Source organism: Anabrus simplex, chromosome 2, assembly GCF_040414725.1.
Source record: "Anabrus simplex isolate iqAnaSimp1 chromosome 2, ASM4041472v1, whole genome shotgun sequence".
NCBI lineage: Eukaryota > Metazoa > Arthropoda > Insecta > Orthoptera > Tettigoniidae > Anabrus > Anabrus simplex.
Window position 1 is genome coordinate 1,205,107,702 of NC_090266.1, and position 14,172 is coordinate 1,205,121,873.

The 14,172-nt window shown below is 39.2% G+C and overlaps 1 protein-coding gene across 3 annotated transcripts in view; it reads left to right on the forward strand.

Annotated features, from left to right (window-relative positions):
• LOC136864799 (protein FAM117B) overlaps positions 1-14,172 on the forward strand; it is a 467,979-nt gene that overhangs the window by 345,343 nt on the left and 108,464 nt on the right. For 2 of the 3 annotated variants that reach the window (XM_068225929.1, XM_068225930.1), the window contains one exon: positions 2,037-2,181. The exons of the other annotated variant lie outside the window; for it this stretch is intronic. The gene's annotated coding sequence lies outside the window, so the exon portion shown is untranslated. The remainder of the gene's footprint in view (positions 1-2,036; positions 2,182-14,172) is intronic. 3 annotated transcript variants of the gene reach the window in all.

Below are 14,172 nucleotides of genomic sequence, written 5' to 3' on the forward strand. Positions count from 1 at the left end.
TTTGGCTTACCACATGAAGATTGAAGATCTGTCAAGATGAGAGAGAGAGAGAGAGAGAGACACACGCACGCACGCACGCGAGCGCGCGCGCGCGCGCACACATACACACACACACACACACCCCTGATGAATGCTGATACTCCTCTGATGATGAAAATGGAAACCTGCAACCTGTTTTCCAGTCAGTGACCGGGTCAAGGATGGAATGAATGTAAACCCCATCTTGCAGCGAAGATAGCAATTGTTCCAGCTGCCGAAGCCTGTTGCACTCCTCCGGGGCAATGATTAATGACTGACAGATGAAGTGAAATGATAGTGGAGAGTGTTGCTGGAATGAACGATGACAGGGAAAACTGGAGTACCTGGGGAAAAACCTGTCCCGCCTCCGCTTTGTCCAGCACAAATCTTGCATGGAGTGACCGGGACTTGAACCACAGAACCCAGCGGTGAGAGGCTGACGCACTGCTGCCTGAGCCACAGAGGCTTCTCCTGATGAAAATGGAAAGCAGAAACAACTTGTTTGGGGCTGAGAAGAAATAGAACTGGCATTGTTGAGAGAGCCTGTGGATGTGAAGATGGCATTATTTGTTTGTTTGTTACTAGATGCAGACTATGCTAGGCTATTTTGCACTAATATAACAATAAGTAAATAAATACTAATATTAAGTATCAACAGTAATTTAAACATTGCAATAAGAATGACTATAACTGACAAGGGTTCTTTAACAGAAATAGTAAGAGGACAGGGCATGGTTTGGAAAGAGGAAGAAAATGGGAGCCTGGAAAGGAATTCAAAGGAATCTCTTAATTTTGTGTTTGAAGGATGCATAGGATGAGAAAATGTCAATATCAGGTAGTGAGTTGCCAAGAGTTGGTAGCCGGTGAGAGATGAGCGCTGTTGCAAGGTTAGGCGAGGAGGGGATGAATGACAAATATTCTGGTTGTGTGTTGAGTGGGGTAGAAGGCTGGGTGGGGTGGATATGTTTATAGGGAAGTAAATTAGAAGAGCATTGCATTTGGTATCGCCGTTCATTATTTTATGTAAATAGCACAGGTGGAGTCCGGCTCCATGGCTAAATGGTGAGGTTTCTGGCCTTTGGTCACAGGGGTCCCGGGTTCGATTCCTGGCAGGGTCGGGAATTTAAACCTTAACTGGTTAATTTCGCTGGCATGGGGGCTGGGTGTATGTGTCGTCTTCATCATCATTTCATCCTCATCACGATGCGCAGGTCGCCTACGAGCATCAATTCAAAAGACCTGCATCTGGCGAGCCGAACTTGTCCTCGGACACTCCCGGCACTAAAAGCCATATGCCATTTCATTTCATTCCAGCACAGGTGGAGAACTGTAAACAGCATCTCAGGTCAGGTATACCCAGGTAGTTGAAAAATATTTCATTTAGTTGTGTTCCTAAAAACAGGGCTGCAAGCTTTAACAATGAAAGTGAAAATGTTAAACATATGTTTTACTTGAGATATATTTGTCATGGCAGATGAGGACCAAATAGGGGAACAAAAGTCATTAATGGGGAGAACATAGGAGATGAATTGTAATTTCAAGGCATTAATATCAGTATATGGAAATGTGGAGATCGTTCTTACCTTTTGTCATTTCATGTTTTCCCATGTCTTTTCTTCCTGTTGTCCTGTCTTCCCACACTGACCTGTCATTGTGTTTATTCTAATGTGTGTTCATATCTAATTTCTTATCTCTTTTTATAAGACTTAATTCATCAGTTATTTCTTTCCATTACTTATACAAGACACATGTGATTTACCTATAGCCACATATTAAACAATAAGTCTTGCGACCTAGGAAATTGTAATAATGGCAATTTTTAAATTGTAGTTAATCCCAATCACTACTGCAAGTTGGAAGAAAAGTAACTGTGTATAACTGACTGTATACAGTTCTAAACTGTCTCTCTTTTTGTTCTATGTTCTTGAGTGTTCTGGATTTTGTGTTGAATTTTTGGAACCTAGTTACGTAAAAATATTCTTATCTCATGACTCATCATGACCTTCTGTTTTATACAGGTACAAAATTGACCCAACATGGATTGTACAGCTCCTAAACAGGTCATTGCAAATACTGACTGTTTCCAAAATAATAATGGTCAATATCAACTTAATTGATAAAGCAATACTGAGATGTTAATAAAATGCCTGAGAAGTAACCAGTGTGAGTATTTAACTACTTCTTAACTGCCCAACACTGCCAAGGAAATGATTACTTGTGAATAACAACAAAGACTAGTTCTCCTTCAAGGATTTCAATCACACACAAAGAAGCATTCTTCATTCTTTTTTTTTTTCTATTTTAAGCCTGGGGCACATGTTCATGAATAGTCATTGATTTTCAAACTGTGTGTTTTTGTGCTGCTGAACTAATTCCCATAAGACATTGACTGATAAAGGAACTGAACATATCATTCCAAGAAGCAAAATGATTAGATTCTTCAGTATCTGAAGAATTATACTGCAAAAGCAAATTATTATTATTATTATTATTATTATTATTATTATTATTATTAATTATTATTATTATTATTATTATTATGTAATAGTGTTTGTTCAAGGTAATTTTTCATTGAGGATGTTGTTAATATTTTATAGGTGAAAAGGTTAAATTGTTGAACTACGATCATCAATTAAAGATTATGGGCCTCATAATATAAATCTCCTTGATGAGGTCCTATCCTCATCTAACAGTTCTACTTGGTGCCCTTAGCTCATGCTCAAACCTGCAGGCATAACTCTGGTAGTGACTGTGTCTGATTAGAAAGCTGTTCATTCTGACAATCTGAGGTGTGCTCCTGACAGCAGTCATTCGTAGTGTAGTTCTTAGGATTTTCGTTCATTGATATTAAGCAAGTGATTGAATGTCACCATAAGTCAAGCCCCTCTTGTTCCTTTTCCAAAGTTAAAAAAAAAAAAATTAGACAATTGTGTACACTTCTCAATAGCACATCCATAATATAGATACCTAACTACTTGAAGCTTAATGACTAGACCCTAAAATATTGTATTTGAAAAATTACTCTCTCTCTCTCTCTCTCTCTCTCTCTCTCTCTCTCAAGTGCACTTACCACAGATCAGTTTTAAACACCTTTCCTTCGCACACTGCGACCTGACATTGTCTGCAATGTGAACTTTCTTCGGATGCTAGGGCATCATTGTTGGAGCCAACAACGACAATGGTGTTGAGAGGTCTACTAATCTGAAAGGATGCATAAGGATGCGCTAGATCGGTTGCCAGCTGTCTCAGGAATGCCCTTTTCGGTATTTGCTTATTGGTTGTTGCCTTATACAAAGCATAAGCAATTACACCATCGAGATCTAGTATGACTCGCAGATTTTACCATATACTTATGGCACATTTGACCTATGTTGACACCAAATTTGGTAGAATTACAGATATGGACTATTTCAGATTTTTTACTCGGATGTTGTTCGTTGATGCTTACATCGGTATGTATTGTACTGAGAATGAAGACATCTTGTTCTCTTTTACTTTGGTAGGACGTGAGAGTTGCATCCTCATTTTTGTACATTACTGTGCTGTAGAGTGGATCAATGCTGGTTTTTCCAGAAAGAGGAACTTCTCTCCTACTACGGTTCAGTGTGCCTATGATACTTGTGTTCTTTTTCTTCAATGATTTTGCTAGTTTCAGAGAAGTGAAGAAGTTATCACAAGTAATATTTCTTCCCTGATTGACGAAAGGCTCAGCAAGACTTAATACTACATGTTCACTTAAGAGTCCAGTCGGTGGGTAACGTTTCATCTTTTCCAAGATAGGGAAAACCATTCACAACATACTTGGCATCCACATCGACATCCAACCAACGTTTAACACCAAACTTGTCTGGTTTATTGGCCATATACTGCATAAATGGTCATCTAGCTTTCGATTCAAAGAACTGCTCATTCACGGCAATGTTCTCACCTGGTCTGTAGCAAATAGTACAATTAGATATAAATTTCTCCAACACAATGGATACAAGCACAAATCTATCAGTTTTCAGGCTATCCCTGCAAGTAGATTTTTCATTGAATAAAAAAAAAAAAAAAAGTGTTTTCCAGGAAACTGTTTTGTGCCATAGTTTGGGTGAAAATTCCAGGACCCCACTTCTGTGACCACAGATCGAGAACGTTTGTGTCAGCTCCATAAGTTCCGCATCCATATAAAAGACCAATGAAAGCGTACAATTCTTCCAAAGGTAGTGTTCATTCAGGATTGTTCAGAACTTCACGAGCTCGAACCTCAGTACATCGTTTGATGTGGCACAGCATGGATTCGTCAATAACGATGCCCAGCAGCAGTGGGACAAGTTTCTTCAATATGGCGTTTTGCATGTCCTATGGAACCTGGGATTTCCCCGAGTATATTTTGCCATCCTTGACAGCCTGACAGGCTTTGTAGATCAACTCGAGTCCACACAGCTCCATCCAAAGTAACTCTTCCTCGCCGACAGCCACATGCTACCACGCCTATATGTTGACTTACCACAGCATACACTCGGCCTACTGCAGTTGATATCGTGCTCCTTGGTAGCAGTTTCATTATTTGCCTTAGTGTTTTCTTCACCTGCCAAATATGAAGCCAGAATTTACCTACATTGTGCACAGAAGTACGTAAATACAAAATGACTAATGTCAAATAGGCTTACCTTTGCCATCAGCCGTTTTGCTGGTGTGCGTGCACTGCCGTTTGGAGGGTAGTTCCCTAACCCTTGAGGTCGAAGGATCCTGTGTGATTTTATTTTCACATAGCAGTTCTACAGGATCACCGCAACTAAGAAGCACTATCCGTACTATTTCCATTTGCCAAACTATACAAGTCTTCGCAATTATCGAGGTCTAAATCACTCACAGCTTCATTGCCCGATTATGATGGGGAAATGTTATGTAAATGATTCAGAATTTCGGCATCCATCAGCAGATTGAGAACATGTTTCTTTGGAGTAATTAAAACCATCGGGAAATCTAGTTTGAATGATTGTAATGACTGAACACGACTATTGACTGCTCGTTATGAATGCACACCTTTCATTACTGAAATTTTTTTCCTGTCAGTGTACTTGAATCATTGTTTGAAAACACCCCACAGCTGCCCAATAGTAGCATAACAATACATTGTCTTCGATACTACGGTAATAAAGTGTACTGTTACACCTTGTTGGAACGATATCCCGCTCTAAATAAATGCCACCAAAGTCTGATATATAGCTACTGCTGTAGTGGTCAAAATGACTGTCTGGTAAAATCAGGTATATGACCTCATAGCACCAACTAGAAATGAGGTACGAGTATTTGAAGCTATATGCCGAAAGGTACACTTAAAATCATTAAAGGCCACCAAAGGATTTGTATGTTCTAACCGCATAACGAGAGTGATAGAGAAAACGGAACTGAAAACGGCCATTTAGACTGCTAGTGTTTAAATAAATAGGCAAGCAATTGGATACTTAACTTTAGAAACGTGCGAAGTGCCAAATTTATGAACAGAAATTATTACAAAAAACTGTCTGTAGCATGCAATGTTTTATTATTTATTCCTCAAACATTTCAAAGTTACAAATGAGAGTTTATCATATATTATTGGCAGTTTCATGACAAAGTTGGAATATTTTGCTGCTGAAGGAAATTAAAATTTAGACATTTATAAAAGGTGCTAAGTCCCATCAAATTATTGTAGGTGCTGTGTTCTCAGTCACTCTCTACAGATCTGCATATAATATTCTCTTTCCAGGTACGGCATCATAACCTTTAAATCATTCTTTTTTTATTTATTTCATCTGTAATCGAGTTCATTGAGGAACTAGATTCAATTATAGCAGATTGAATGTTTTTTTGCATGTTTCCCTTTTTTGAGCACTTTCACCTTTGGAGCCTTTCTATGTCGGTGTAACATTCTTTCATTGTTACACTTTCTACATCTGATGAATGGTATGTGATGCTGACAGATTTTTTGTAGAGATTATCTCATCTGCCACAGCTTGAATGTTATGAAATTATGAACTATTCATGGAAATTACTTTGAAAAGTTTAACAAGCTTTGCTTCCTCAGCCATTTTGCATAAGTCACTGGGTGCAGATACCCTCGTAACTGACCTCCTCCTCTCTGTCAAGGCAAACTCAGAGTCGCAGGGAGTATTTATACAAATACAGTAAAATCTCGTTAATTTGAAATCGCTGGAATGCAAAAATCGGACTTCGAATTACGTGATTTCGAATTAACTGCCAGCACATACTTCGGAAATGCCAACCCTTGCGGCGTCGCAATATATTCTAAGACCCATTACTGCATGCAATTAACCTCGATTCACTGTTTAAAGCTCTCAAATGCCTTAGAAAAAAACTATTTCCAAAATGTATCCAACAAAGTGCGTTTACATTATTCAAATAATGCACTTGGATAACTCACTGGCAAACATAACCTCTTGCAATGAACTCAAAAGAAAGAGAAAGCATGATTCAAAGACAAGGAGAAATCTATACTGGCTCCCCTGTGCAAGTGATTTATTCATTGGATTACTGTACTGTATGCATTTTAGATGCCTTGTGCTTGCACAGAATGTACCCGATGCCCTTAAAACATCGCAGCTTATCAAACTTTCCTACGACTAGGGGAGAAAGTCTCTCGCTTCCGTCTACATTACAACAGTACAGTGACTATACTTGTACGATTTCCCTCCATGGCACTTCTAAGACCCATTAATGCATGCAATCATGAGGATTCTCAGTTTAAATTTTTCAAATGCTATGGAAAACACTATTTCAGAAATTTATCCAACAAGGTGCATTTACATTATTCAAATAATGCTCTTGTATAAAACAATGACAAACATAACCTCGCGCAAGAAAAGGAAGAAAAACACGATTCAAAGACGAGGAAAAATTATGCTGGCTCCCCTGTGCAAATGCTTTATATTTTGGATTACTGTACTGTCTGCATTTTTAGATGCCTTGTACTGGCATGGAAATTGCCCGACGCCCTTAAAACATTGTGGCTTTTCAAACTTTCCTATGACAGGGGAAGGAAATCTCTCGTTTCCGTGTGCAGTGTGCACTGCATAGCAACAGAGCAATTTCCCGGCTGGCAATTATCTCCTTTAAAACCATAAGCCTGTTTGGCCTCAGCATTTAAAAATATAAAACAAACAAACAATGCAGTTTCATCGGTATTGACAATATTGTTTGGTGCGTACGAATTGATTATAGGCTATAAGCCATGCTTTTGCGCCAACTGTCAGCATCGCCAGTGTTAATGGATTCTACCTCTCTGCACACTGCCTGCTTCATGATATTGTGGCGTCCTAAAAACTCCCTATACAAAATAATTACGATTCCGCTCAGACATAGCAGATATGAAGCTCACGGTATACACGCCGAAATAGGTGCAAGTGCACAAAGTTACCCCTTCATGTTCCGGAAGATGCATTCTTTCATGATGCAGAGAACTTTTGAATTTAAATTACTCTGTAAAATACTAATTTTTTTTTTCAAAATGTTAAAGCAGTTTCGAATAAAAAGTCTGAATTTTGGTAACGGGACTGACATTGTTCTTCGAATTACAAATTATCCGTATTTCGAATTCAGCGATTTAAATAACATGCAAAACCGAACCTCATGTTTCCAGGAACGAGAGCTGCTTCGAATTAGGCAAGATTTTGAATTAACAGATTTCGAATTATCGAGGTTCTACTGTACCTTATAATTTGAAGAGCAATTATTCACAGCATAACACAGAATGAAAGTCTGTGCATACACTTATCACGCCAGAAAAGAGAAACTAAAACAATTGAATTGCATAATCACCGTTCTTAGGAAATCATTTGGCATTTATAACCGATTGGAATCCTCAGCGGGCATAGCACTTTTCACATGTAATCCTCCTCAGTATCCAGCACCTTTCAAACCACTTATCACATTTTTCAGGAATTTGGCACTTAGCACCTTTCTAAAGTTAAGTATCCAATTGATCAGGAATCTCCCTCCTGGGCAACAGCCCTAAATGCAGGTCAATGATGATTGATGGCTTTAAAGTGTGAGAAGTATAAGATACTGGTAACACCCCAATTTACCAAGCGAGTTGACTGTGCGGTTAGGGGTGCACAGCTGTGAGCTTGTAGTCGGGAGATAGTGGATGCGAACCCCACTGTCGGCAGACCTTCTGTGGTTTCCCATTTTCACACCAGGCAAATGCTAGGTCTGTACCTTAATTAAGGCCACGATCGCTTCCTTCCCATTCCTAACACTATCTTATCCCATCATCGCCATAAGACCTATCTGTGTCGGTGTGACGTAAAGCAAATAGTAAAAGGTGTAATGTTTTCAGCAAACATTGGATCTGGTGATCAGGATGAGGCCTGCAACCTGACTGGTAAGAAAAACAACTGTTTTTAGGTTCTCGAGTGTCCAACTCCTGGATGAATGGTCAACATTGAGGCCTTCGGTTCGGAGGGGTCCCGGTTCGATTCCCAGCCGGGTCTGGGTTTTTAATCATGTTTTATTAATTCTTCTGGCTCGGGGAATGGGTGTTTGTGTTTGTCCCAACACTCTCCTCTCCTCTTCAGATTCAGACAACACACCACACTACCAACCACCACATAAACACGCAATAGTAATTACATCCCTGCACATAGGGTTGGCATCAGGAAGAGCATCCGGGCAAAAAAACAGGGCCAGATCCCCACATGCGACACATTTTGCACCTGCAACCCCACAGATGTATGAAAAGTGGTGGAAAAAGAAAGGAAAAAAGAAAAGCAAGATTTTAGGTTCTTGAGTCTGTCAAAACTGAATCATAAACTAAGTTATAAATTAACTGAGTCAAAACAGAAACTGCTTCCACTATAACAAAATACTAATTATTTTTCAACAAGTATTACAGTTACTTCACAGAATGAGTGCACATTGTTTTCTTGCAAATGCTGGGGCTTCCAAAGTTACCAAACACTCGATGCAAGTATATCGATGAAATGGCCTATGGCTTTTAGTGCCAGGAGTATCCGAGGACATGTTCGACTCGCCAGGTGCAGGTCTTTTGATTTGACTCCCGTAGGCGACCTGTGCGCTGTGAAGAGGATGAAATGATGAAGAAGACACATACACACAACCCCCATGCCAGCGGAATTAAGCAATGACGTTTAAATTTCCCGACCCTGCCAGGAATTAAACCCAGGACCTCTGTGACCAAAGGCCAGCACGCTAACCATTTAGCCATGGAGCCAGACAGTATATCAATTACTAGAATGTTATGATTACATACAGACCCGTGTTCAGTTAATTAACACACATACACATCCCTTTTAAATAAAAGGGGCCAGTCGGTCAATTGCATTCTCACAGATGAGAGGCTTTTGGTTTGAACAGCCACGCAAGAAATCATTATTTAGGTTAAGCCAGCAAAGCAAACAAGCAAGCATATCTTAAATTTCAGCGTGTAAAGCACAACATTACCTAACCTCAAACCATATAAAAAATATCAGCACTACATAAAATTTCAGAGTGAGTTGGCTATGCTGTCATGGTTGCGTAGCTGTGAGTTTGAATTTGGGAGATGGTGGGTTCGAATCCCATTGCCAGCAGCCCTGAAGATAAGTTTTCCCTAGTTTTCCCATTTTCACTCCAGGCAAATACTGTGGCTGTACCTTAATTAAAGCCACTGCTACTACCTTCCCAATCCTAGCCTTTTCCCATTCTTTCATTGCCGAAAACCTTCAATGTGTTAGTGCGACGTTAAACCACTACCAAAGAAAGTCGGTAATAGACTGTGTGCTGCAGCTTCTTGGGGCATCACCAAACTTTGACAATGGTACCACATGGAGGATATTGCCATGTGTCTACTTGGTGGTTCGAAATGGTAAAATAACATCTTCATAGGCTTAATGTATTTTAGCACATAAACAAGTTTCCGTGGGATAGTGTTAATTCTGTTGTCATTTATCGTCTTGTATTTCCTATCGTGGAGCCTGGTAAATCAATATTAATGAATCCAAGGTGAATCCGTGTGCACACGTTTCCATTCTCAGATAGTAGTTTGTTTCTTATATTCTGTGAGCTGAATCAACGTCCTTCACTTCAGCAGAACATTGAAGAAAACTCTGTTTTTTTTGTTTTGTTTTGTTTGGTTTGGTTTGCTACATTAAATTACCTTAATAATACTGTAGAATTGGAGTATACTCGACTTGGTACAATTGTTACTGCCATGAGGGTGCCTCTGGTATGTGATCTTGGAAAGGAAGCCACAGTTGTCAAATATTTGGAACCATTGCACTATATCATTAGCTTGAGAATGAGGAGATCATAATTTTATACGCGAAGGTTCAGAAATAGTTCGATGTTTGTGTTTAGAGTAGCATAAAACATAGCACGCACAGACTATAAACTCATAACTTGTAACATGAACAGCTTCAGTTGAACTTGAGGGAGTTGTCACACAAGGTACATTGAATATTGAATATTTAATATTTATTTATTGCCCACCCTAGTATCCACCATCGGCTTACAGGCAATAAATACTACAAATTACACAGAAACAAAAAAATAAAAATTTAGGCAAACAATCTCAGGCAATAAATACTACAAAATACACAGAAACAAAAAAAAAAACTTCAGACAAACGATCTCTAATCTACGCCCCTTAAACTACTAACTACATACCCTTCTAATTTAATGGCGTCACCCAGGTGGATAACCATACCATTGACAATGCCACCCTACACTAAACAAACAATATCTACTATAAAACCACTAACTCCAGTACTCTTAACTAATTTGGTGGCGCATCAGAGGCGGAAAGCCAGACCATAAGCTGCACCACCCTTCGCTAAATCTAAAGTTATACTACATACATCTAAAAACAAAAGCAAAAAAGAAAACAACAAAGAAAACAACTGGCTGATCATGGCATCCCCTGGTAATGAGGGAACCCCTTCCACCCATGATGCCGCTATCAGCCACTGCCGTGGGTCAGATGTCATCCCCACCCACACAAGGTACATGAATATCGCCTGTTCTATGTAACAGCCTCGGACAAACTTTCTTATCGCTCAGTTGCAAACAAATATGGCAGTGAATTAGTTGAACGATTAACTAAAATCACAGTATTTGGATTCGCTGTCGAGAGAGAGAGAGAGAGAGAGAGAGAGAGAGAGAGAGAGAGAGAGAGAGTGTGTCACAAACATTCAGTTATCTAATTCACATTGGCTTTACTCTCACTACTAATACATGAATAGTTATAAATATGGAAAGCAGTGTCTGCTCTTTAAATCTTTAGGATCATATTTGATACCTTGGAATGGATTTCTCTTGTAAATTGATTATGGGCAAGGAAAAAATGAAGTTACATTTTCTTCTAGCCAGTGGAAATTCAGTTATGTCAACCAGTTCATCTTGTCATCACTGATTAGAACTCCATGAATTAAAAAATCATATTTTCTTCTAAACTTAAATATATTCATCAAATTTGTGTACAAAAATGTCTACAGCTTCAAGTTGATGCATTGGTTGCCATGTGATGTACATCTAGAAAAGAAAGTAAATTACTGTGGAAATTATTCTTAAATCACTTACTGCTTGTAGCATACCTTAAGAAAGAAATGAGCTTCCCCAATAAGTATAGACCATGAGCAATTACTAGTGTTACAGATATGAGACATCTAGTGCAAAGAAAGGAATAAAAAACATTGATGTCCGAAGAACTTGTGACAAAGATGTGAACCTAGCTAACAGATGATGTGATTGAAGTCTAGGACTGCATAGCTCTGAATCGAAAGATGGTCCAAACTAGGCCTGCACAGCTGGGATGCCCTGGGGCGACATCTCAGAGTAGCAGTGGGCCACGCTTCCTGTGCGAGCCACATTGTGTAAGGAGGAAGCGCAAGATGCCATAAATCACCAGTCGCCAGATGTAAGCAAGTTTGGTGGATCTGTTCAGGACAAATGGATAGATAAAATGCAATATGGCATGCAGTTTAAATAATGACATTTTTGTCTCAATTATTCCAGGTGGCTTCAAGACGTTTGCTATCTTTTAAAGTTTTTCAGTGTTTGAAGCGAGGTTCTGTGCACTGGTCAGTCTCGGACATTTTTATTATTGTTGTTATTATTATTATTATTATTATTATTATTATTATTATTTAAAAAAGGGCAACTGCAGATGTCATATTTGCAGTTAAGTTGCTGATGGATAAATACTGAGAGATGCCTCTGATTTTAGTATTTTTGGATCTTGGCAATGGATAAAGCTGCAGGTGTGATACTCCTTCATAGACAAAGTGAAGATGTACAGTGGGAGCAGAAGCTTGGTGATGTTTTTTCAGACTGGTTTGAAATGAAGAGAGGAGTGCAGTAGGGCAGTTCGTTGTCACACCTATTCTATTGATCATCAAAATGGGTGTCATAATGAAGTCGCTTGAAAGAAAAGGACATGGTGACCTACAAACCTTCACACTCGCAGATGATGTTGCCATCTGCAAAGATGGAATAATGAGTTTAAGACCTACGGCCTAATAAGCAGTAAGACAAAGACAGTGGTGATGGCAGTGCAGAAGGAAGGAGACGAACCAGTTGTTAAACTCAATGAAGCAAAACTGGACAGCATCCCAGATTTCAAATACTTTGGCAGCTTCGTCTCAAAAAACAACCTGGCAAAACATGAGACGAACAACAAAAACAACAAGGCGTCGCAGTTCTACCGTCAAGTAAGGTGGCGGCTTTGATGAACAGGTACCCCTAAAAACAAGGTGACATTCTGCAAGTCTTATTATATACCACTTCTTACATCCAACAGCCTTCAAGCCACCACAATGACCAACAGGGATAATTGTAAACTCCAGGCAGCTGAAATGAAATTCTTTGCACCATGGAACAGATGACGAGGAAAGACAAGATAATGGAGATTTTGTGAAGAAGAATGTACTGCAGAGAGGGCATAACTGGGACAAGTTAGCAGAAGAAGAGTGGTAAAAGGACAGGAAGGGATCGAGTAGGCAACTGGAGATGGTTTATGACTATGATTATTGTTATCATCATTATTAATATTTATTCCAATGGAAAAGCCAATTTTTTAAGTGAATGTCTGACATGGAATAACGGATCTGGCTTTATGTAATTTACATCTAGAAAATGGCTGTTCACAGAGGTATATAGTATGGAGCGTACTAAAGATTTTGGCAGCCATTGTGTAAGTGCTGAAACCTTTCTCTACAAAAGTTTTGGTAGAAGCCAAGAAGATTTCAGCCCTATTATATTTTTCTTAGATTTGCTGGTTACTTTGTAGAGTTGTGGGTCTTGCGTTTGGTTGGCAGAGAGGGAGGGAGTGCGACTGTTGTGAGGAAGACAATGACATAGCCGTAGAGGCAAATGTAAAGCAAGATGGAAATGGCCCTGAGATTCCTCTGGGCAGAATGAGGGCCATGTTGCCCAGAATCAGCGAGTTGTATGGGCCTGATCTAAATACAACTCTGTTGAGGAATAGGAGGTGCAGACACTGATGCAAGCCGAATATTTGCTCACAAGAATCTAACAACAGTTAGAAGGCGTGGCCACTAAGAACTTTGAAGAGTAAAGGGAAGTTCCCTGTTTTGCAACAAGCAAGAGTACAACCTGGTGACTGGCAAGCCATATTAGACTTCAGACATCAGCCATTATTGATTAATTGAATTTTATGAACCCAGATCAAATTATTTTTTAAGATCATCTAATCTCAAAGATGTTTGTTACAGGGCTTCAAACAATGCTGGGCAAACATGCTCAGTTTAACTTACAGAAATGGTTAGTTTGCTCTGGAGGAGTCCCTTCAAATTCTGAAAAATTGTTTATACAATCCCTGTTAATTTTTAAGTGTGTGTTGTTGTTTTGTTTTTTTTTTAAGAAAAAGATTTACAGTATCTTTTTTTTACGCTGTGTTTGGTAGCCTTGTTGAGTGATTCAGACAATCTGTATGGCATGCTTTGTTATAATGGCAACCCTTGAATTGGGAAGTATTTGAAATTAATATAGGGAACTGTTAGTTCTTTGGAGAATAGATGAGCAAAAGTGACATTGGAAGATAAGATGACGACCCTGTGCATTGCCAGCAAATTGTAAGGTGCAGTATAAGTATGCTCCAGGCTCATATGATGATAAACATAGCTTCTCACTGTAGATAATAATCTCTCCTGG